At 39.7% G+C, this 26,094-nt stretch overlaps 1 long non-coding RNA gene across 1 annotated transcript in view; it reads right to left on the bottom strand.

Moving 5' to 3' along the window:
* Positions 1-26,094, bottom strand: part of LOC122477637 — a 183,067-nt gene that overhangs the window by 151,695 nt on the left and 5,278 nt on the right. The window lies entirely within an intron of this gene.

Raw genomic sequence — 26,094 nt, 5'->3', positions numbered from 1 at the left:
TTTGCAAGTGTGTTGGGGCGCCTGGGTGGCTCAGTTGGTTAAACGTCCAACTTTGGCTCAGGTCATGATCTCACGGTCCATGGGTTCGAGCCCCACATCAGGCCCTGTGCTGACAGCTCAGGGCCTGGAGCCTGCTTCAGATTCTGTGTCTCCGTCTCTCTCTGCCCCTCCCCCGACGCGCGCGGGCTCTCTCTCTCTCTCTCTATCAAAAAATGAATAAACATTAAAAAAATTTAAATATTAAAAATATTTTGCAAGTGTGTGTGTTTCCTTCTACGGCTTCTAAATAAAATATAATGACAAGAAGTACATCCCCTACTTTTTATTATGAAGGCTCAATATTCAAGATAAATGCTTTTGTTAATCTTTACTTTTTTGATTGTAACTTTTAAGAAGTTACTCTCAGCGAATGAACTAGAATTACATTTCCACACTTGGGCACCATTAAATTACTAAGTGTACTAGGAATTTTTTAAGGTTTAAAATGCATGATTTTAAGCATTTGGGGAATTTAAGACAAAAGTATAAAGTTATTTGTGGAGAAATTTAAAATGTTACACAATGGCTGAAATAAAATTCTTGGGATAAGAATAGTGTGTGTGGAGGTGGGTTTGAAATATCCAAAAGTCCAACATCTTACTTTTTAAAAATGGAAATTCCCTGTTATAGTCACTGAGAATTCTAATCACATAGCATGCCAGATTTAAAAATATTTATTTTTAAATTTGAATCTATATATTTGTCTTTTTTATAAATCATCTTATGGTATGCTCAAAGGCACAGTTATTTGGTTTTCAAGTATTTACCTAGAGCCTCTAGATTACTTTTCCGGGTTTCAAATTTGTTGGACTTTATTGAGTAATCACTTATACTTAGGTTATGAGTATTTGTTTATTTTATTTGTCTACTGATGGCACATGGGAGTAAAATCCATTTTCAAGGTCTCCCTCTTTGAAGAGAGAATATACCATAATAACAAGCCTCATTATTTCACCATGATATAAAAAAAAAAGTCCAAAATCTTTGTTTGAAGGATTCAAATAACATCTGTTACAACACCAAAGCACCAGCTCATTAACTGCCTTTCTTCTCCACTCATAACTACCTGTGTAAAATATAATTCCAGGCTCCCTCGTGTAACTTAATTTTCATTAAATCTTTTAAAAAGAAAATTAGTAAGTTGAAGCAGTGGAGGTGAAGACTGTCACTTTTTTTTTGGTTGTTTACTCCCTGTCCATTCCCAATTATTTCTGCCACCTGGTGCACAGAAGATGTGGTCCAACAAAAGGGATTATCTCACACACATACACATACATCTGTCACAGTCCTGGTCCCAGGAGTTGACATGTTTTACTTTTGTTCTTTGGTTTCTCGTTTTCATGTTCAAGTTATGTAGCTGCTAGCTTTCTTTCTAAATAGGAGTTATTTGTACAAAACAAAACAAGCTGATAAATTATCCCCCCACCAAAAAACCAAAATATGAGCAAGTGGGGACAGACTAGTGACAAGTACAATACTGTCCAAAAGTATTATTATTTTATTATTTTATATCCAGAAGGAATCATAGGGAAGCAATAGGGTCTCTCATTGACCTGAGAACAACAAAACAACGAACAAGTACTCACTGAAAGCTCATAGAGCCAACATGAGGACAGGAGTTAAAACTGTAAAGGGTTTAATATTCCAATGTCAAGTGAGTACCATGGGCCTGCAATAAGGTCTAAGAGGGCTAAAACAGTCTGGCTAACACATACAAACTCTTAGAACTAACCAGCTAAAGCGTCCTTTAAGGGTAAAGATCCACACTGAGGATCTTTACTGGTGAATCTAAATTGAACAGGATAGAGACAATAGAGACACAGGAAAGAACAGGTTCAGAAAAATTAAAAGAGGGGAACAGAGTCTAGAAACCCCAGCAATTAAGCCACCATAGTTTCTGACACTTCACAAAGACAGTAGGAGAGGGCCCTAGCCACAAATTTATAAATCATTTCTAAAAGTTCAGGAAAAGGAATTCCGTTGAAAATGAACAACAAAATAAAATAAATAACAGAAGCTACCTAATCACTAGATAGATATAGAAGCAAGCATCCGATGTTCATAATACAAACTCTCAAGAAACCTAGAATAGAGGAGAAATTCCTTAAGCTGATAAAGACATGTACAAAAACCCTGCAGTTAACATGATACTTAATGATAAAAGACTGGATATTACCTCTTTAAATTGGGAACAAAGCAAGGATGTCCACTCTTGCCACTTCACTGTTGCTACTTCAACATTGTACTGAAGGTTCTGGCCAGTGCAATCAGGCAAGAAAAATAAAAGGCATCGAGATTGTGAAGGAAGAAGAAAAAATGTCTTCATTTGCAAATGACAAGAGCCTATATGTAGAAAATTGTAAGGAATTAACAAACAAAAAACTATTAGAACTAATAAATCAGTTCAGCAAAATCTCAGGATGGGGCGCCTGGGTGGCTTGGTCGGTTAAGCATCCGACTTTGCCTCAGGTCATGATCTCACGGTCCGTGAGTTCGAGCCCCGCGTCAGGCTCTGGGCTGACTGCTCAGAGCCTGGAGCCTGTTTCAGATTCTGGGTCTCCCTCTCTCTCTGCCCCTCCCCTGCTCATGCTCTGTCTCTCTCTGTCTCAAAAATAAATAATCGTTAAAAATTAAAAAAAAAAAATCTCAGGATGTAAAATCAGTATATGAAAATCAATTGTATTACTCTTTACAAGCAATAAACAATTCAAAATGAAATTAAGAAAGTAATTCCATTCACAATAGCACTAAAAAGAATAAAAACACGTAGGAATAAATTTAATAAGTACAAAACAGGTACACTGAAAATTTAAAAAACACTGATGAGGCAAATCAAAGAAGACTGAAATAAATGGAGAGATATTCTGTGACATCCCCAAATTGATCTACAGATTAACACAATCCCTACCAAAATTCCAACAATTTTTTTGTGTATGTGGAAATTGATAGGCTGACTGTTGGGAGACAATTCTCCATGGATATTCTATAGTTCTGCACAGTGTAGGTCTTCTGAGCAAAGAACATGTTTGAACAGCAAAGACCTTGGAAGCTAGCGATTGAGAGATATGTTTCCCTAAGAGACATTTGCTCACATTCCAAGGTTATAAATCTAGAGACCTTCTCCCTCCCCTCCCCAGAGAAGATTTCTTTACATTCCAGAGTAAAGGCAAAGTCATTCTCTCTTCCAAAAGAGAAGAATGGGCAGATATGCCAGCAAACCTTATATGAACTTAGAGTCTCATAATTTAGGGGGGGGGGGGGCGTCCATTCCTGCAGTGAACCCCACTGCACATACAGGCAAACATCTGACCTTCATTTGTGTTTCTCTGTGGAGAACTGCTGCATGGGGAATTGATGCAGATGCTACTCTGGATGCCACTTTTGCCAGGAGTAATCTACCATCTTTGTCCCTGGCACAGGGATCTGCTGTCCTTTGTCAGTATATGCATGTGAAACTGTGACTAACTTAGTTTGAAAGTAGGGTAAAATCTCAGACCCTTCACAGTTTTTGACTTAATACTGATCCTAAAATTAAATGAAATAGACCTAGAATACTCCCCCACACACACAAAGTTTGAAAGGAAAATTGGGACTTTCACTTCCCAATTTCAAAACTTATTATAAACTATAGTTATCCATATAGCAGGATGCTAGCACAAAGACAGGCAGATCTAAAGGAAAGAAGTGAGAATCTAGAAATAAACTTTTACATTCATGGTCAATTGATGCTTGATAAAGGTGCCAAGGCATTTCACTGGGGAAAAGATAGCCTTTTCAACAAAGGGTGCTGGGAAAATTGGATATCCACATGACATGACACTCATACATTAACTCAAAATGAATCAGAGATCTAAGTGTAAAAGCTAACATTATAAAACCTGTAACAGAAAACAGGTGAAAATCTTAAGGACCTTAATTAGGAAAAGATTTCTTATGTATGACCCCAAAAGTATGATTCATAAAAGAATACATTAATAAATCCAATGTCATCAAAATTGAAAGTTTTTGAACTCCTAAGCTCAAAACACCACTAAGAAACACCAGTTAACACCCTAAGAAAATGCACATAAAAACCGTAGAACTGGGAGAAAATATTTGCAAATTACATACCCAGATAAAGGACTTGTATATCCAGAATATACAAAGAACTCTTACAACTCATTGATAAGAAAACAAACCAATTTTATAAATGGACAAAAAGCTGGACTTGTTCCCTACAACTAAACAGTACAGCCTGCCTATAATGATTAAGTAGGGTCCAGAGTTTCACAACATAATACCCAAAATATCCATGATACAATCAGAGATGACTCATTACACCAAAAATCAGGACGATTGTGTAGATGCCAACAGAGATGACTCAGATGTTGCAATTATCTGACAAGGATTTTAAAGCATCAATCCTAAAAATGCTTTAGTGAGCAATTATGAACACTCTTGAAACAAATGAAATAGAAATTCTCAGCAAAAAAAAAGAAGATATTTAAAAAGAACCACAGAAATTATAGAACTGGAAAGTCTTACCGAAATTTAAAAAAAACCAAAAACCTCATTGGTTAGGTTCGACAGTGTATTGGAGAAGACAAAAAAAGAATCAGAGAACTCAAAGACAAATCAATAGAATTTACACAATCCGAACAATGGAGAGATCTTACATTTAGGTCTTTGATACATTTTTTTTTTTTACTGTTTAAGGAATTTTTATTAAGGTGATAATTTTATAATCCAGGTTATATTTCCTTGCTCAGTCATCAATTCTGTTATTTAAAACAAAAGTGACATTCTGAGCTATTCCACAGTAAAGAACTACAAAATTAAAAAAGGGATGCTTTGAATCTTTGTACTTTGCTGAACTGCTGGGGAGAAGGCAGTCTCTGATGTTTTAATTTTTGCATATATGGTGAAGTATCAATCCAAATTCATTTTTTTGCATGTGGATATCCAGTTTTCCCAGCATCATTTGTTGAAATGTCCAACTGATTTTTGACAAAGGTCCAAAAGGAATTCAATGAAGGTAGGATAGCTTTTTCAACAAATTGTGCTAGAACAATTGGGCATGCATACAGGGGGGAAAAAGAAGAAAAAGTTAAGCCTTGACCTAGACACCTTACCATATAGAAAACTTAATTCTAAATGAATCTTGGATTTAAATGTAAAATGTAAAACTGAAACTTTTAGAAGAAAACACGTGAACATCTTCAGGACTCAGAACTAGTTGAAGAGTTCTTTAAAATGACACTAAAAGCACTATTCATAAAAGAAAAAATAATAGTTTAGACTTCATCAGAATTAAAAACTTTTATGCTGTGAAATATTTTAGTAAGAGGATGAAAAGACAAGCTACAGTGTGGTCAAAATATTTGCAAATGACATTTCCAGCAAAAGCTTTCTTTGTAAGTAAGTAAAGAACTCTCAAAACTTAGCAGGAAAAAAATCCAATTACAAAAGAGCAAAAGACATGAACAAACATTTCACCCAGAAAGAGATGTGGATGGCAAATAAGTACCTGAAAAGATGTTTAACATCATTACTCCCTAGAGAAATACAAATCTAAACAACAATGAGATATCACTATAAACTTATTAAAACAACAAAAAGAAAATATAATGATGATACCAAATGCTGGTGAGGATGTAGAGAAGCTGGACCTCTTATACACAATGTATTTGCTCATCATTGCTTCCTGCATCCTGCACTACCCTTCAGGATTCAAATTTTTTTTTCCATAGTGAATCCTTCAGGGGTTCCTAGACTGACATTCTGTGAGTGACAACGTCCTTCAGTCTTTGTCTGAAAATGTCTTTATTTTGCTCTTCTTTGAATACAAAATTGAATCACGCGGTGTGGTGGCTATGAAAATAGGCCACTCAGCTCTCTTGCTACAGGAGTGTAATTGACAGATGGCTTCAGCTGCTGCACTCTGAATCCACCACCATGTTAGCGTGGAGGCCACACCAGGCCACACTTCACACAGGCTGCTCACAGTCAGTGACTAAGCATGGCAAGGAAAGTAAGGCAGACCCATTCCTGCAAGACATGTGATTCCTTTGACAGGCTACTTTGACTTGAGGATTCCTCATCAGCCTTGCTGAACTTGTCTTACAACCCCACCGCAGTCTTTACAATCTGCCTGGGCAACCCTCCTTCTTTGACAGGGGGTCAGATTTGCATGGTCATCGAACACTCTTTCCACCTTCTGGGGCTCCCTCCCCTTTTACACTCAAAGGCAATTTCCCCAATGGGTCTCTTACATATCCAATCTCATCTTGCCTTCTGCTTTGCAGAGGACCTAAACTAATGCAGAAGATTTGTAAATTAAATGAATATAAAATGTATCCAAGTAATAAAAGTCTCATTCCCACCCTTGCCCACATCTACCATTTTCCCTCATCACCACCATATTCGTGCACATGTACATTTTGCCAATTTTTGTGTGTGCCTTTTCTTATGGAAATATAATACAATATGAATACACAGTTTTACTTTCTTCTTACACACATGGTACCAAAGTATAAACAGTGCTCTGGGTCTATATATTTTTTTTAATGTTTATTTATTTTTGACAGAGAGAGAGAGAGAGAGAGAGAGACAGAGACAGAGCATGAGTGGGGGAGGGGCAGAGAGAGAGGGAGACACAGAGTTGGAAGCAGGCTCCAGCTTCTGACCGGTCAGCACAGAGCCCGATGCGGGGCTTGAACCCACGAACTGTGAGATCATGACCTGAGCTGAAGTCGGACACTCAACCAACTGAGCCACCCAGGCTCCCCTGGGTCTTATACATTTTATCTTCTAGGCCTCTTAAACTTTTTAAAGTATTTTCAATCTTTGTGTCACTCTGTATCACAGAATTCTGGACATTTCCTTAAATCAATTTTACAGGTTATTTATTCTCTTTTTTTTTTTTTTTTTTTTTTTTATTTTTGAGACAGAGAGAGACAGAGCATGAACGGGGGAGGGGCAGAGAGAGAGGGAGACACAGAATCGGAAACAGGCTCCAGGCTCTGAGCCATCAGCCCAGAGCCCGACGCGGGGCTCGAACTCACAGACGGCGATATCGTAACCTGGCTGAAGTCGGACGCTTAACCGACTGCGCCACCCAGGCGCCCCTATTCTCTTTTTATCTGTGTCTAATTTGCTTTTTAACTCATCGATTAAATTGCTTTTTGGTGGCTGTATTTTTTATCTTTATATTTCTGCGGTTGTTTTTCCTAATCTGTCTGTTCTTTGTTCATAGAGTCTTGCTCTTTTCTTAGTGTTTTGATCCTTCTTCTGGGCTTCTAAAGTCTCTAAAACATACTGATTTTATATTCTCTTTCAAATTTTATTCTATTATCCTTGGTTTGAGGGGCTTTAATCCTTCCACTGATTATGTCTGCTGACTTCTGCTTGTGCTGGGCTGTTTCCCTGTGAGGTTTTATACGTTTTTATTCTAAGTTCAATGTGTGTGTTGGTGGCATTTATTTTTCTATGTGTAGCCAATGCAACCTGGGCTCTTGGCATTTACTTTTGCCAGGTGTATCAATTAGAGTCCAGTCAGGACACAGAAACCATGCCAGTGATTTGAACATAATTAATACAAATAATTACTAACAAGCTAGAGGTTATTACTAAAAGGATAAAAGAGAACTCTGAAGAATACATGAATAGCATTGCAGGGAGCACTATTACCTCTAGAGCTGAGGGAGAAGATCCAAGGACTTGAAAAAGCACTGCCCCTTCTACCACCATCTCAGGCTGGGACTCGGACCTTGGCAGAGAGGGTGGGTTGCAGCCCACCGGATGGTGAAGGAGTCCTCTGAGGTAGAACAGATCAGAGCTGGCCCATAACTGGCAGGCCAAGGCCGGCAAACAGGGAGCTGCTCACCAGGGTGCTGGTGTGCTGGGGCTAGTGAGCTAGAGCTAGAAGACAGGCACCTGCCTGTTTGGGTGCAAGGGAAATTCACTGGACGCAGGCTGCCCCTGGGCCTCCTATACACTGCTAGCAAGGATGCTGCCTGCTTGGAATCTGGTGTAAATTGCTGAATGAGCACCACTTGGTCTTCTGCATACCACGGGCAGTTGCATGATAGATTCAGGAAAAAAAAACAAACCCACTCCAGACCAGAAAGATAAGCTCTTGCCTCTGCTTCCTTGCACTGTTCCTCCAGCACCCTCACCTGACAAAGCCTAACATTATACTGTCCAGCCAAGGAGAAATGTTTACAAGGTCCGGTATCACAAAACAGGACAAAGAAAGGTAGATTTAAAGCTTAAAGTCAATAAACTGATAATTGGTGCAACAGGTCCTTTAGGACCAGGTCTAATTTTTTACATTTTTTGCCTATTTGGGGATTACCAAACCATGTGGGCAGTGTAAATATGGACTTCAAATCCAGAAGAGGCATATTCCTGGAATTTTGATTTTTCAGGGAGACTCCCTCCCCTCAAAACTTCCCATATAGCATTGCCAGCTCATAAAGGAGGCCTTAATCCTATGTGGCAGGTAATTATATAGCCATGATAATGTTTATGCAAAAATACTTGTATGTTTTAGTACTGAAAGAATTGTGCTACAGATTAATTCACAAAACTGAAACCTATCTAGAACCCCTTACTGCTAACAATGCCAAATCCATTACATGGAACAAAAATCCATAGACAGAATAACAGAGTATCTGAAGGAAATATAAGCACAAAATCAAGAACAACCATGAAAGAAAATTAGCCAACTCCCCAAATGTTAGAAATAATTAACACAGCAAACTAAAGAAGACTTTAGAATTAAGTATAATATCCCAGAGATATTCTAGATGATATACATGAGAGAAAAGATATAGCCAGAGCTTTTAGAAGTGAAATATATGATCATTGAAATAAAAACCTCGGGACGCCTCGGTGGCTCACTCGGTTAAATGTCCAACTTCAGCTCAGGTCATGATCTCACGGTCTGTGAGTTCGAGCCCTGCGTCGGGCTCTGTGCTGACAGCTCAGAGCCTGGAGCCTGTTTCGGATTCTTTGTCTCCCTCTCTCTGACCCTCTCCGGTTCATGCTCTGTCTCTCTCTGTCTCAAAAATAAATAAATGTTTAAAAAAAAAAGAAATAAAAAACTCAAGAGATGGGCTAAAAAGAATAACAAACACACCTAAGAATGATTTTAAAAATATTTACTGACTAGTATGACACAGTTATCAAATAATCAGAATATATGCCTAACCAGTAAGACTTGGAATAGTATGACCTAACAGTGTATACTGGCTTAATTTCAGTCTTAAACACAGATGAAGAATGAGCCAGATGATTTTTCCAGAATACAATGCATAGGGACAAAAAAATGAAAAGACATACCAAAGGACATAGAAAATAGATTCAGAAGTTTAAATATCCACATGATTGTGATTCATGGTAAAACAGTGAAAGGGAAGGGAAGGAATAAAAAAAATAATGGGGACATCTGGGTAGCTCATTCGGTTAAGTGTCCAACTCTTGGTTTCAGCTCAGGTCATGATCTCATAGTTCGTGAGATTGAGCCCTGCTGTCAGCATGGAGCCCGCTTGGGATTCTCTCTCTCTCTCTCTCTCTCTCTCTCTCTCTCTCTCTGCTCTGCACCCCCCCCCCACCGCCACCCCAGCACTCATGCACTGTGTCTCTCAAAATAATAAAGTTTATATATATATATATATATATATACACACACACACACATATACAAACTATATATATAAAGAAATAATGAACATTATCAGAGTTCAGGATGTCAGTCTTCAGGCCATCAGGTCCCACCAAGCACACACATGGATTTTTTACAAAATCCTCCACCTATATACATCTTATAATTTAAAGAAAATCCAAAAGCATTCAGAGAAAAATTAGCTGGTTACTAATACAGAAATGAGAATAAAATTGACAACCATGGATGCTATAAGACAATATCTTGAAAGTTCTGAGGGAAAACTGTTTTGATCCTAGAATTTTATACCAAGCCTCACTAGCATTCAACCTTGAGAGCTAAATGAAACATTTCTCTTTAGCACCTCTAAATTGTTTTTCCCAGACCCTAACAACTGCAAAATTTCTCAGTGTCTAGACATGTAAACTATTTTTGAAAGAATTATTTCAAGATGTACTTTGTCAAAATAAAAATGAGGCAAGAAGAAAAAAGAAAACAAATCTAAGTCAATATTGCTGTGTACTGCAAAAACAACCACCCCCCCCCCCCCAAAAACCAACAGAAACCAGTCCAACTAAATCCCCAGGTGATTTCTATATGTGAGGAGCACAGGTAGCAGAGGAAACTGAATGCATGTTAGAGTTCTTGTTTTGTCGGGGTAGGGTGTGGACTTAGAAAGATATAGGTATTTATTGATGCTACTTGTTTATTAAAAATACATTGAAATAATGTAACCAGAATTAAACAAACAGAACTACTCAGTAAATTATTTGTAGCAATCCATTTACATTACAGCCTGTTAGGTAGGCCCATCTGAAAATGGTCCCTCTATTCTTACCATCTTTAATCTCAATTTGAAAAAGGGCTATTGAAAAAATAAATAGTAGCTAACATTTATCAAGCAATTACTTTGTGCCAACACTGTTTTAAATACTTTATATGTATTATTTTATTTAAACCTAATAAAAATAACTCTGTAAGACAGAGACATTATTTCTATTTTACTGGCAAGAAAATTGTGGTACAGGGTAAATAACTTGCTCAAATAAGCCAAGATTCAAACCCAGACAGTCTGGTTTTGAATCTCCTTCTTACGTACTACTTTGCTGCCATATTGGCAGAGCCTTCAGCTTTACTTATTTTTAAAAAAAATTTTTTAATGTTTATTTATTTCTGAGACAGAGACAGAGCATGGGTGGGGGAGGGGCAGAGAGAGAGGGAGACACAGAATCAGAAGCAGGCTCCAGGCTCTGAGCTGTCAGCACACAGCCCGACGCGGGACTCGAACTCACAAACTGTGAGATCATGACCCGAGCCGAAGTCGGTCGCTCAACCGACTGAGCCACCCAGGCACCCCCAGCTTTACTTATTTATTTAATAACTTTCTGAGTGCCTCTGAATATCAAGGCAGTGAATGAGTAAAGGAGGGGAGGCTAGTTAGAGGAGAATAAGACTCTGTTCCTAGCTTAATTTACCCTCTTGCAACCAGTGGGTAGATAAAGAAAGTAGTATGGCATAGTGTTAAGAGAATGGATTTGGGCATCAGATAGAACTGGGGTTAAATCTTCACACCAGCACTTACAAGCAGTGTGTTCTTGACTGAATTACTTCATCTTCCTAAGTTTCAGTTTCAACAACCATAGAATAACAATAGTACCTACCTCACTGGGTGGTTGTGAAGATTGAGATGGTCTATGTAAAGAACTCAAGCTATTGTTATTTTAGGCAATAAGAATGTGTCTTTGGAGCTCACAGATAATTTCAAGCTGGGGAGAGTAGGGAACACTTTATGAGAGAAATAATATTTGAGCTAGGTTTTGAAGAACAAATAAGATGTTTAATTTGTAGAAATGGGAAGAGGTCTATTCAGGCTGAGCTAACAGCATGAGAAAATGCATGGAGGCAGGAAATCAAATTGGGTCAGATCATACAGTACACTAAAGGAAATATTAGTAAATAAAGCTTGAATAGTAGTTTTGATTTCTATTTTGGGAAAATAGATGAAAGGACATTATGAACTCCAGGCAGACAGAAATTCTTTGATTTTCTCCTTAATTTTGCTGCCCTGTGTCACACAGAATAGAACCGAATAGCATAGAAGTTACATATGTTTCACATGTGTTGATAGGGTAACCCCAGGTCTGTACCCATCTGCTTTTGCCCCCTCCTTGTCTCCATTCTAGAGGCTACAAAAAGCCTTGGTTTCCCAGTCTCCCTTGCAGCCATTAGTGGCCATGTTTCACTGTGTGACTGATGAACTATAAGCAGAAATCTATCGGAGGACTCCTGGAAGAGTTTTGCTTTATAACGAAAAGGACAAATATCCTGTGTCCGTTTCTTTTTCTCTATTTCATGCCATGTCTGGAGTTACAGCAACCATCTTGCAAACATGAACTTATAGAGCAGAGGATCCTGATACAGTTGAGACATTAAACCAATTCCCCAGCAGCCACAAATCTCCAGACACCTTGTTATGTGAGAAAAATGAACTCCTGTCCATCATTAGCCACACTGTCTGTTCTTGCAGCCAAAATCATTCCTAGCTGATACAATGGAAGATATTCTGGCTTTGAGAATTAAAAAAAAAAAGTAGAATTCATTTTTATTTGGGCAGAGTTTCATTTATTCTGTTTTTCTCAAGTCAGTGTCCACAGTCCTAATGATTTCAAAACTTAATCTAGTATTTGCCTGAGGTAAGACCAGATGTGGGAAAGGCTGAATGGGCTGTGACAACTACATACCAGAGACAGATGCTTTACTGTTCAGTGGCACTATCCATCAATACAAGTTTCTGCATGGTCTCTTAAATCTACTTATTATTTGTTCTATCTGCAAAAGTGTTCTGTTGTCAAAGAGAAAATACTTTGGCATTAAATAACGACCTACACGGGCACCTGGGTGGTTCAGTCAGTTAAGCATCTGACTTCAGCTCTGGTCATGATCTTGCGGTTTGTGAGTTTGAGCCCCGTGCTTGGCTCTGTGCTGACAGGTCAGAGCCTGGAGCCTGCTTCAGATCTGAGTCTCCCTCTCTCTCTGTCCCTCCCCTACTTGCACTCTCTCTCTGTCTTAAAAATCAATAAACATTTAAAAAATAACCTATAATATCAGAATAATTGAACACAACATCTATAAAGGGGAAATAAATGGCCAATATGGAAATTCAGCATGACAGAACTGTTACTCCACTGCCACATGTAAAGCAATGTGCTCTAAGTTTCGTGCAGTGAAAATATTGTCACCTACAGTGATTCCAGGGGATGATATAAGCTTAACCCAAAATCAGATTTCAAGGTATAGATGTATCCACGTGTATTTTTATATCTTGGTGGCCCTCAAAATCAAATCGTTTGGGCTCAATGTAGTCTAGGTTCTAACACAACACATACATTTCTGGTTGTTTGAGTTGGCCAAAATAGAAAACTCTGAAAGATTAAGAAAACATATATAAAGGAAATTAGTGAAGAATCAACAATGTCATATTTGGCAATCTTATTTTGGATCTTTGGTTTAGTGAATACGCTGCTATACCACTACCTATCTCTTGATAGTAACCAATTCAACAATCTTTTGATAATGTCCAGAGGAAGTAAGTTTGGCATCCTTCATAAGTATCAAACAAAAACCAAAGTTATAAATCACATTTTCCAAGGAGCATTGTTTTCTCTCTAAACTTTGCTTTTGGCTTAGAATTAGGAGTTTCCTTCCCTTTTGACTCTTTCTATCTTCTTCAAAAATCTCTAGAAATAATGAGCTAAAGGTTTTTGAAGTAAAAATGCATTCAATACAAATATTTTCACTGGTTTATAGGAGAGGTGGTCACCACAGGGCTGAAGCATCCTTACATTGCCTTGCTAAGGCCTAACCATCCCCTGATACCGACTGGTTTGTATAGAGTCACACACACAGTTAGCTTGGTCAGGGTGACCAAAAGATGACTACAATGTCACTGCTCCCTGGGAAAGGGGAACTGCCCTGTTTGATGCTTGCTACAGAACATGCTGAGTTCTTGGCACTGAGTTTCTCAGCTGTGGCACAATCCACTATGCGTGTAGCCCCTCACGTCACAACATGAGACTTGGGGGCACAGGAACTGCCACTGCTATGCAGATGCTCCTACTGCTTGCTATGCTGTAATAAAACGTCTTGTGATTGATTGAATCCTGTTGCCTACTTTTCTGACATGTGTGGAAGTAGGAATTTTACTCTGTTAGCCCCATCAGGCTACCAAAAACAAGCTTAGAGTACAACAAAATCAGGTTCACTGATCCACTGCAATGAGGGAGGTCACATCAGAGGAACCATGGGACATTTTTAAAAAAGGAAGGGTAAGATAGAGTCTGTATAGAATTTGGGGGGAGATTAGAGTTTAGGGGAAATTTAAATGAAGCAGGAGGTTTAAAGCAAGGTTGTGTGTAAAGGGACCAACATCAGTTCTAAGCAGCAAAGTATACCCTTGGATTCCTTGGAATCTACCAAGTTAGGATACACGCAGAATGTTGAAGCCAGAGCCCTTACCTGAAGCTCTGCACCTAGGGTGAAAACTGCAGCTGTTTCTCTAGATCAAAGTGACTTAAGATTCTCCAAGCAAGAATAGGATGCTTTATTTTTTATTTATTTATTAAATTTCTTTTAATATTTATTTTTTGAGAGAGAGAGAAAGAGACAGCGTTGGGGAGGGGCAGAGAGAGAGGGAGACACAGAATCCAAAGCAGGCTCCAGGCTATAAGCTGTCAGCACAGAACCCAACATGGGGGCTCGAACTTACAAACCAGGAGATCGTGACCTGAGCCAAAGTTGGCCGCCTAACTGACTGAGCCACCCAGGTGCCCCTGGGATGCTTTTTATTTTTTTGTTTTTAACATTTATTTATTTTTGAGAGACAGAGAGAAGCAGAGCATGAGCAGGGGAGGTGGAGAGAGAGAGAGGGAGACAGAGAATCTGAAGCAGGTTCCAGGCTCTGAACTGTTTATTAACACAGAGACCGACGCGGGGCTTGAACTCACAAACTGCGAGACCATGACCTGAGGTGAAGTCAGACGCTCAACCGACTGAGCCACCCAGGCGCCCCTGGGACGCTTTATTTTTAAAGATATATTTTCAAAAAGCAAAGTTTCTGATAGTCTATAATTTTAGAGACTAAAGTTTCTCCATTAGTATGGCAGCATTAGTCACCCAAAGAAGGTGGTTATTATGACATTCTATACCTATAGTATGTCCTTGGGAGAAATATTATTTCCTGCTAACTGTGCAATCATAGTTTTTAAACCCCAAATTCAGTTTTATATATATATATATATATATATATATATATTTAAACCACAGTAATAATTAGCAGTGTTATTTTAAAAAGGAATTTAACTTAAAAAAAATAAAAAAAAATTTGTCAGAATTATTCAAGACTTTGCTAGAAGTACAAAAAGTAAAAATAATGTTTTTGGTCTTAACAAAATATGCTCTATGATTTTTAAATAACTCATAACAGAAACCCTGTTATCTACGCAGAGAAGTAGCTGGTTGTTTTATTAAAAAATAAATCTAATTTTACTTTTTTTGTATGTCATCTATGTAATAATTTGCAGCAAGGTACTTATATACCTTTTTATTTTATTTTGTAAAGTTTTATTCATTCATTCATTCACTCATTCATTCATTCATTTAAACCAATGTGGGGCTAAAACTCACAACCCTTAGATTAAGAGTCACATACTCCTCTGACTGGGCTAACCAGGCGCCCATATATGCATTTTTAAATAAGTAAACCTATCAACATTGGACATACCCTCTTTTGCCATTTACAGACCTTTTAAAAATTAATATACTTTCATAACGAGGTAAAATTCATATAATGTAAAATGAACTATTTTAAGGTGTACAACTCAATGGCATTTAGCACATTTACAGTGTTGTACAACTATCACCTCTATCTAGTTCCAAACATTTTCATTACCCCAAAGGGAAACCCTATACCTACTAAGCACTCACTCCCCATTCTCTACTCCCTCCAGCCCTAGGCAACAACTAATCTGCTTTCTGTCTCTACGGATTTGCCTATTCCGGGTATTTCATATATGTAGAATCACACAATATATGACCTTTTGTGTCTGGCTTTTTTCACTTGGCATGTTTTTGAAGTTCGTCTATGTTGTAGTATATGCCAGTATCTCACTCCTTTTTATGGCTGAACAACATCCTTTGTATGTATGTGTGTATCACATTTTGTTTATTTACTGGTTGAATGGACATTTGGGTTGTTTTCATCTTTCAGCTATTAGGAATAGTGCTGCTCTGAACATTCGTGTGCAAGTATTTGTTTACCTGCTTTAAGTTCTTTTTGGGTATTTACATAAGAGTGGAAGTGCTGGGTCATATGGCAATTGTTCGTTTAACATTTTTGAAGACCAACCAAACTGTTTTCCACAGCAGCTACACCATTTTACACTTCCATCATCCATGCATGAGGACTCCAACTCTCCACGTCCTCACCAACTCTTGCTATTTTCTTTTCTTTCTTTCTTTCTTTTTTTTTTAAATAACAGCCATCCTACTAGGTGGAAAGTGGTATCTCATGGTGGTTTTGATTTTCATTTCCCTAATGATTAGTGATGCTGAGCATCTTTTCATGTATTTATTGTCCATCTGTAGGTCTTCATTTTTTTAAATGTTTATTTATTTTTGAGAGAGAGCACACATGAGCACATGAGCAGGGGAGGGGCAGAGAGAGATGGAGACAGAGAATCTGAACAGGCTCCGCACTGTCAGCACACAGCCCAAAGCAGGGCTCAAACTCACGAACTGTGAGATCATGACCTGAGCTCAAGTCGGAGGCTTAACTGACTGAGTCACCCAGGCACCCATTTCTGTATGTCTTCTTTAGAGAAATGTCTATTCAAGTCCTTTGCACATTTTAAAACCGTATGGTTTGTCTTTGGGTGAGGTGTAAGAGTCCTGTATATATTCTGGATACTAGACTCTTCTAAGATTTATGATTCACAAAGCACAAATTTTCTTTTGTTCTGTAGTTATATTTTCACTTTCTTGATAGTGTCCTTTGATGTACCAAAGTTTTTAATTCTTTAAAAAAATTTTTTTAAGTTTACATCCAAGTTAGTTAGCATATAGTGCAGCAATGATTTCAGTAGATTCCTTAATGCCCCTTACCCATTTAGCCGATCCCCCCTCCCACAACCCCTCCAGGAACCCTCTGTTTGTTCTTTATATTTAAGAGTCTCTTATGTTTTGTCCCCGTCCCTGTTTTTATATTATTTTTGCTTTCCTTCCCATGTGTTCACGTGTTCTGTGTCTTAAAGTCCTCATATGAGTGAAGTCATATGATATTTGTCTTTCTCTGACTAATTTTGCTTAGCACAATACCCTCTAGTTCCATCCACGTAGTTGCAAATGGCAAGATTTCATTCTTTTTGATTGCCGGGTAATACTCCATTGTATATATATACCACATCTTCTTTATCCATTCATCCATCGATGGACATTTGGGCTCTTTCCATACTTCGGCTATTGTTGATAGTGCTGCTATAAACATGCGGGTGTATGTGCCCCTTCGAAACAGCATACTTGTATCCCTTGGATAAATACCTAGTAGTGCCATTTCTGGGTCATAGGGTAGTTCTATTTTTAATTTTTTGAGGAACCTCCATACTGTTTTCCAGAGTGGCTGCACCAGTTTGCATTCCCACCAACAATGCCAAAGAGATCCTCTCTCTCCACATCCTCACCAACATCTGTTGTTGCCTGAGTTGTTCATGTTAGCCATTCTGACAGGTGTGGGGTGGTATCTCATGGGGTTTTGATTTGTATTTCCCTGATGATGAGTGATGTTGAGCATTTTGTCATGTGTCTGTTGGCCATCTGGATGTCTTCTTTGGAGAAGTGTCTATTCATGTCTTTTGCCCATTTCTTCACTGGATTATTTGTTTTTTGGGTGTTGAGTTTGATAAGTTCTTTATAGATTTTGGATGCTAACCCTTTATCCGATATGTCATTTGCAAATATCTTCTCCCATTCTGTCGGTTGCCTTTTAGTTTTGCTGATTGTTCCTTCGCTGTGCAGAAGTTTTTATTTTGATGAGGTCCCAATAGTTCATTTTTGCAAAAGTTTCTAATTATGATGGAGTCCAATTTATCTCCCTCTTCTTTTATTGTCTGTGCTTTTGGTATCATATTTAAGAATCCATTGTCAAATCTAAAGTCATGAAATTTTACCCCTATGTTTTCTTCTAAGAGTTTTATAGTTTTAGCTTTTACATTTAGATCTTTCATCCATTTTTGAGTTAATTTTTGTATATAGTATAAGGTAAGGGTCCAATTTCATTCTTTTGCATGTGTATACCTAGTTTTCCAGCACCATTTATTGAAGAGACAATTCTTTCTTCATTCAATGGTTTTGGCACTCTTGTCAAAAATCAGCTGGCCATAGATATACAGGTTTCTTTCTGAATTCTCAACTCTATTCCATTGATCTATGCTGTTGCTTGTTTAGTAACTTTTCTAAACTATATTTGTAAAATCTGTATTCTTTGTCACATATGGCTACCTAAGCCTCTGTTTTGTTAGCTTTGTGGTCAGTTACTATTTTGCAGAGTTTCTGTAAATACTGGGAGAGAAGAAAGAGGAAGAGAAAGAGAAGGAAGAAAGAAGAACAAAGGGGAAGAAGGAAGGAAAAAGAAAAAATAAACTACTCTTCCAGTCTTCTAAGATTGGCTCAATGTGGGAGCACTTCTCCAATGCTTAGCCAGGCCATTTGTGACTCTGCCTTAGCCTTCACATCCTGATTGTATGGAGCCTGAAGTCGAGCTGGAGGTAAAAGCTTAGGGTCTTTTCAGGGTTTTTTTGAGGATGTATCCAGCCCTGGGCACACATGAGGCCTTCCTGATTCCCAGGTATATGTGGGAGCTTCTAAAAGTCCCTAATTCTCCATGTATCTCCTTTCCCAATCTCTTCCTTCTTAGGCTTTATGGTCTATTTGTTGTCCTGACTGTTGTCCCTTGCTCCCAGGCTGCTATAGCCAATATGTGGGCCTTTAAATGTTTTTGGCAAAAGCTGCTTGGGAAGGTGCCCCAGGTCCAGGAATGCTCTGAGTTGACAGAAACAAAGGTAAACATTGTGCAGGTCCTTTAGAGAGCTACCAGACAATTCTAAACCCACAAGCACAATTATTTGAGAATAAGGTCCATACTGCTCTCCTAGGCACTAGCAACCTGCACTAAGAGTGTGGACGGCTGTCCTCTTGGTGCTCCCAATCTAGGGTGTGGGGGACCGTAGTGGGCAATTTAAAAGGCCACTATGTTCTTTTTCCACAGCACAGCAGCTGTTGTCTTCATCAAGCCTTCCTCTGGTAGTTATAACTGACTCGATTCTAGTGTTTTGCAAAAGCTGATTATGATAGTTTTTGCCAGCTCATTGGTTTCTTCTGGGGAGGATGCAGCCCTGGAGTTCCCTACTCTGCAACGTGCAGTGACATCACTCCTTAATATACCTTCATATGAATGTGTTTGTATGTAAACATATAGCAATGTAAATACACAATAAAATTAAGGGCTTTTGTTTCCGATTCTGTGTCTCCCTCTCTCTCTGCCCCTCCCCCATTCATGTTTTGTCTCTCTCTGTCCCAAAAATAAATAAACGTTGAAAAAAAAAATTAAAAAAAAAAAAAATAAAATTAAGGGCTTTAATTTTAAGACATAATTAGGGTTGACATATTAAACAAAATATGAATTACATTGAAATTACTATTTTAATAAGTTTAATAATTTAATAAACTTAATAATTTCCCTAACAGACAAATAATATCCATTTTCCTGTATACATATTCATGTTTTACGTAATTATTATATTGCATATAGTATAATTATTTTTATTATCTCTAATCTCCCCAGCCAACTTTGGCTTTCTCCAGACCCAGAGAAAACCAATAGACAGGAAATCAAGAACCTTCTAGCCAAGATTCCCTGAATACACTTTTTAGATTATATTCATAGGGGGCCTGGGTGGCTCGGTTGGTTGAGGATCTGGCTCTTGATTTCAGCTCAGGTCATGATCCCACACTCGTGGCATCAAGCCCTGCATTGGGCTCTGTGTTGAGCATGGAGCCTGCTTAAGTAGAACACTGACTTGCAATAATTTTACAGATTAAAACCAAAAGAAGACACTCTTCTCACCTTGTAAGTCTACTAAAAAAGGCAACTATTTAAGTCTGTCATGTTTTCTAAAGCGAAAGAAAGTTTATTATGTTTTTTCTTTCTCATAGACATTTATGACTATCTGTACTAGATATTCCTAGAATATGCACCTAATGACAAAATAATTTTTATGATAATCTTTAAAATTTCCCAAGTGAGGCAAAGAGAAAAAGAAAAACTGTAAAAGGAGAGAAGGAACCGGTTTCAGAATGAAATTATCACTGCAAAAGCTAAACACCCATTTTGACAGTTATATACACCTATCCACAACAGTCATTGGAGGTGTTTTAACCAATAACTTAGGGCCTTGGTAATTTTATCAAGTCATACCAGGAAAATTCAGTGCTTATTAATACTCAATGTATGGGAAAATAATGTGGTATCTTTTTTTTAGACAAGGTAGTCTCCTCGTGAGTTTTTTTTCTTTTTGTTCTAAAGCCCCTCTCAGACGAACAATCTTATTCGTGTCAAAGTTGCCTAAAGTGGCCATTACAATTCTAAATTGTCCTCAGTGAAGTTATGCCAGAAGTTAGTATGTTCATTAGCCAAAAACCCCATGGGACATTAGCTGACACTCAGTTAAACATAAAAATATCACTTATGAATGACTTGGGACCTTGACTCTAATGTTAAATCACTTCAACTGGTGACTGGAGAAATCAGCAGCCTCCTGGAGGACAGAATATTTACAAAGATCTCTCCCAAGGCCAATCTCTAAGTTCTCAGACAACATACAAGATGATGGACATGCAGAACACAGAGGATGGTATTAAAAGGCATATTTCATCAGAGGCCACCACAGATTGATCAGAACTCTAAAATCCCAGGATGCTATAACAAATCTGACAACCAAAGAGCCAAAGAGATCATCAGGGTCCAGATTCAGTGTAAAATCCATGTTATTAGGGATAGAGATGCCTCAAGTGGATGCGATGCAAGGGGCTGCAGATGTGTACATTATTACCAAATGAAGGGTGCTGGTCCATAGCAGTGAGGGGCTTGACCATACCTGGGTAGAAACTCCAAATGATCCTACCCTAATCAGCCTAAGATCACCAGGGACAAACCTGTAGTCCAACAAAATCAGTTTTCAATCCACCCATTCTGGTGAGGGACACCCGGGATGGCTTTGGCTGACAGACTGGAGAGCTGTTGAAGACCTGGCTGGTATGTCTGTGTGATGAGGGAGCGAGAATGAAGGGCAGCAGCTAGGCTGTCTCACATGCTTTAAGCTACTATGTAACTGAGACACAATTATGCCCTCAACAAGGCTTGCTACTTTGAATTTTTAAAAATTTTTAAATATTGGGGCACCTGGGTGGCTCAGTCAGCTGAGCGTCCGACTTTGGCTCAGGTCATGATCTCGCAGTTCGTGAGTTCGAGCCCTGCGTTGGGCTCTGTGCTGACAGCTCAGAGCCTGGAGCCTGCTTCGGATTCTGTGTCTCCCTCTCTCTGCCCCATCCCTGCTCATGCTCTGTCTCTCTCTCTCCAAAATGAATAAATGATAAAAAAAATTTTTTTTAAGTTCTTAATGTTTATGTTTGAGAGAGAGAGAACGCGAGCAGGGAAGGGGGGGTTGCAGAGAAAGAGGGAGACACAGAATTCGAAGCAGGTTCTAGGCTCCAAGCTGTCAGCACAGAGCCCTACATAGGGCTTGAACCCACAAACCGCAAGATCATGACCTGAGCCCAAGTCAGACACTCAACCGACTGAGCCACCCAGGCACCTGTGAATTTCTGTTTCAATGATGACATTATGGCCAAACCAGAAAGCTTTCCCCAATGCTGGTTTTAAAAATGCCATGGAACACCAGGGAAGAAGTTATTCAAAGCCTGAGTGCTGCAGATGCTCCAGACTGACTGCAAAATGGACACAATGAAAGCCTTCATGATGAGCCCCTCACTTCAGAGAATGGCTGAAAGGGTGTTGTGGTTTGCCCCCCGCAGGTGGAAGACTCCACTACCTTTGTTTTTAGTACTTGAAGGCCCTCTGTGTGGGCACTGCTGACCCTGAGCCAAAAAAATGCCTGGGATAAAGATGGGCAACCCAAACAAGGCAAAGACTGCAATGCAAGACAAAACTAAGGAAGGGAATATCAAATTCCCTCCAAAGGGACCCATAAGGCAACGTGGATATGGCTGTTCAAGCAGGGGCTAAGCACAGAAGACATGGAGAGGGTGAGGACCAAAGAGATTTGGTCTGGATATTGAGCTATGGGGGAGGGGGCAGCAGCCAGTTAGTCATCGACCCAGTTGGAACTGAGAGTGCCTCTGCGAAACCAGATCCCTCCACAGAAATCATTCTCTCTACTGGAGGAACTAAGAAGCCAAGTGGTTGCCTTAAAACAAATTCTTCCTTCAGCACCTTTACCACTTGACCATGAACTATGTATTCTGATTTAACTGCCTTTAAGGAGAAAGGGGACTAAGGGTGGGGGTTGAAGTTTCTCCACCCCCAGGGCAGACGAGAGGCCTTAGTCTCTAATGAGGGTACAATGAGGTGAAGGGAGGGCAAGGAAGCAGGATAAAAATTTCTATGACTTGAATACCAGAGCTCGTTCACAGCCATGCGTTCAATTGGCCAGAATTGGAAATGAAGTAATATGAGGAAGGGAATTAACTGTAACCATCTGAGTCTGGCTTTTTGGACCTTTGTCATACACCTCTGGTGAAGGGAGGCTGCTTCTGCTTGGAGGCATCCCCTGGGACTCTGGACTTGCTGCCACCCTAGCACCTACCCACAACATTCCATTTGCAAAACAGCTACTGGTCTGCTATTAGGTGGGCACTTGGGGAGACTGAGCATCTTACCCAGTACTTCCAGGTAACACGGCACCTAGATATTCTCTTAGGTTGGGTCCACTCAATGGTACCAGTGTTGGAAAGGCACAACAGTCTTTTCTTACTTAATGAAAATAGCGTGCTTAGCCCCACAGGTGTGTCCTCCTCACATGAAGATATTGGGGCCACAGGTTTAGGGGCCATCGTAGCTCCCCCTCCTAGATCACTCACAGGGCCAGCCTCCAGCTACCTAGGGACCCCACTTCCAGAGTGTCCCTAAGGGTCCTTGGGCTTGGCTTACTGATGGTTCAGCCAAACTTAAAGCTGATGATGTGTCCTGGGTGGCAGCACCTGTGTGTCCCCAACAGGTCTGGAAGAAAAACTGTGGTAAGGACTGGTCAGTACAATGGGCCAAGCTTATAGGCATTACTCTTCTCTTAGGCGATACTGCTAAGGACCATCCACGTTATATGTTCAACTGACTCAGGCTGTAGCTAATGCTCTAGCTCTCAGGTCAGGCACCTAGCAGTAAAAACACTGCTCTGTGGGGCTGTGAACTCTGAAAAGACATTGCTACAGGCCAATAGCACATTCATGTGGCCCATGCAGACACTGGTAGAAAGAGTCCACACCTGGGTGAGACTGAATGGAGCCATATTGCCTATTAGGCTTCCAAGGGAGCATCTCCTTTGGAACAGCCGTGTAGGGAAGGTCAGGACTGAAAGGTTGGGAGCAACGGGAGTCTGGGACTCTGTGTTTGTGATTCCACCCTGACAACCTCTAGTCACTCCTCACCGTTTTCCCCCTCTGGTCCTAGTACCTGGGAAGCCTCACTGGCTTCATCTTAAGGTGGCAGTTGGACCACAAAGGGAAGGTGACTGCATCTGTTGCTTCTGCTACCACTTGGTTTCAGTTGTTGGGGGAGGAAGACTGCTGGCCATGAGGATAAGAGTCAGTTGGTGAAACTTATGAGCCCTGGAGTATCCCTACGGTGGCCTGCTTGATGGTGAGGGAACTCTTGGTTCTACCAAGTTCCATCACAGCACGCATCTGAAATGGAAGAAGGTCTGCATGGAGGTAGGAGTCAGGTGAGTGAAGAGAGACATAGTGGCTACTGACTTAGAACAAATGACCTTCACGGCCATGGAAAGAGAACAATAACCCTGGTACCTGATGGTGGAACGCCTGCATCCCTGTGAGGTGTGTGCGGGGGGGGGGGGGGGGGGGGGGGAAGAGGTGGGAACATTTAATGCTTTCTTTGTCCCCTTCATCCAGCACTGCAGCATCACAAAACAATCACGTGGTTCACATGAGTCAAGCAGCAGCTACAGTTGACACTATGACCCTGCTGCTGGGTTTGTCATCTCATCCTTGAGCTAGGAAAACAGAAAAACTCCTGTGGATGCGGCCAGATTGGAACTATTCCCCTGTGCTGGACACCCTCGGGATGGCAGCACTATTCAGCTCTGTCCGATGCCCCGATGAAAGCAGGACTGCTTGGCTGTGCCTGACACTTCAGATCCCTTCTCACGTGTGCACCAGTGTAATCTTGTTTCAGTCTGACTGATGATGATATGAGGGTGATCTGGCTGTGACATCTGTCACTCCATTGATCGCCAGGGTTTATTCGGCTGATCTGGCTGGCTAGGCGGGCCTCCCTTCCTAGCTCACCACTCCATGTACGTCATTCCCGAAGCTGCACACTTGGTTGAAGAGGACGACCTTCTCCGATAGAGGAGGACTGTTCATCAGTCAGAGGTATACGACTATCTGTGCTTCCCTGCTGGAACCTCCAAACAAGCTCTCAATCTGACTGATGAGAATTAAGGTGTTGAACCCTTGGCCCTGGGTTTCTCACCCATGATGCAACTCACTGAGCACAGGGTCTCCATCTGGGTCCATCACATCATTTCATGGGACTTGGGGGCATGAGAAGCAGAGCTATCATGCCGATGTCCCTGCTATTTGCTGTGCTGAGGTTTAATCTGACCACTCTGATCTGTGCTGAGGATTACTCTGGCACCTATGGATGCCACCTATGGATGGCACCAACACCTGGCATCCAGAGGTTGGCATTCTTCCCTAATGAAGATAGAATAAGGCAAGATAAGATTTTTGTCTTAGTGATGAATATAATACCAGCATTCTAAATATAGTTCTTATAATTCTTTTTCTTCTTCCTTTGTTCACCCATTAGAAATTATTTGTTTAAAAGATAATGAATTTTACAAAGAGGTATCTGCACCCCACATGTTCACTGCAGCATTATTCATAATAGCCAAAACATGGAAACAACCTAAGTGTCTGTCAATGGATGACTGGATTAAAAAAATGTGATACTCATCTATCTATGTACACACACACACACACACACACACACACACACACAAAGACACACAGAGGAATATTAATCAGCCATAAAAGAAGGAAAGAAGGAAACACTGCCATTTGGATAAAATTTTGATGGCAATATGCTAACTAAAGTAAGTCATACATAGAAAAATAAATACTGTATGGTTGCACTTACATGTGGGAACCCAGAAAGGCCAAACTCATAGAAAGAAAGAGTAGACTGGTGGTTGCCAGGGGCCGGGGGTGGGGGAAATGGGGAGACAGTCAAATGGTATAAACTTCCAGTTATAAAATGAATAAGTTCTGGGGATCTAATATACAGCATGGTGACTATAGTTAACACGTGCTGTATATTTTAAAGTTGCTAAGAGAGTAGATCTTAAATGTTCTCACCACAAAATTTTTTAAAAAGTAACTGTGAGGTGAAAAAAAAGATACTGAATTTTAGCACAGCTAGAAATTCTTAAGATTATAAATCTGGATAAGTTTTTTTTAGAGCTCCTTGCAAACATTCTTATTCCAAGGCCTGAAACCAAAATTGTTAAAATATTTGACACATTCATTCCTTTTACAAGCAGTTATAATTTAAGTTTCCTTGTAGTTTTTTTAATGTTAAACACTCCATAAATTACAAAAATGTTTTAAAAACTCTCAAAGATTGAGTAGATACATATATTAAAAGCTGTCGATTAGGAAAGAAAAAAAGATCTGGACCTTTAGTTGAGTACCCAGTTTTGATTTTTCAAAACTTTTTATTATATATGTTCTCGTGCATACAGAAAAGAGGAGAAAGAACACAGTGTAAGAATGTATCCATCATCAACTTTAATAACTGTCAACATGTTGCCAATTGTAGTTCATCTACCTCCACCAAGTTTTTTTCTTAAGTGTTTTTGTAGAAAGCCTAGACACTTCTTTTTCACACGTAAATACACGTAAATCAATCTTAATCCCAAATAGGTTAATGCAATATAAATAGAACTACAGTGTATAGGTGAAGGAATATACCTGTCCCATTCATTAAAACCAGATAGCTAGGGTACTATGCTAGGTGCTGGGATTATCAGAGCGAGAGCCACATGA

This window comes from Prionailurus bengalensis, chromosome X, assembly GCF_016509475.1.
Source record: "Prionailurus bengalensis isolate Pbe53 chromosome X, Fcat_Pben_1.1_paternal_pri, whole genome shotgun sequence".
In the NCBI taxonomy this organism is placed as follows: domain Eukaryota; kingdom Metazoa; phylum Chordata; class Mammalia; order Carnivora; family Felidae; genus Prionailurus; species Prionailurus bengalensis.
Note: the sequence above shows the minus strand (reverse complement) of the source record. Positions and strands in the feature narration are given on the sequence as shown.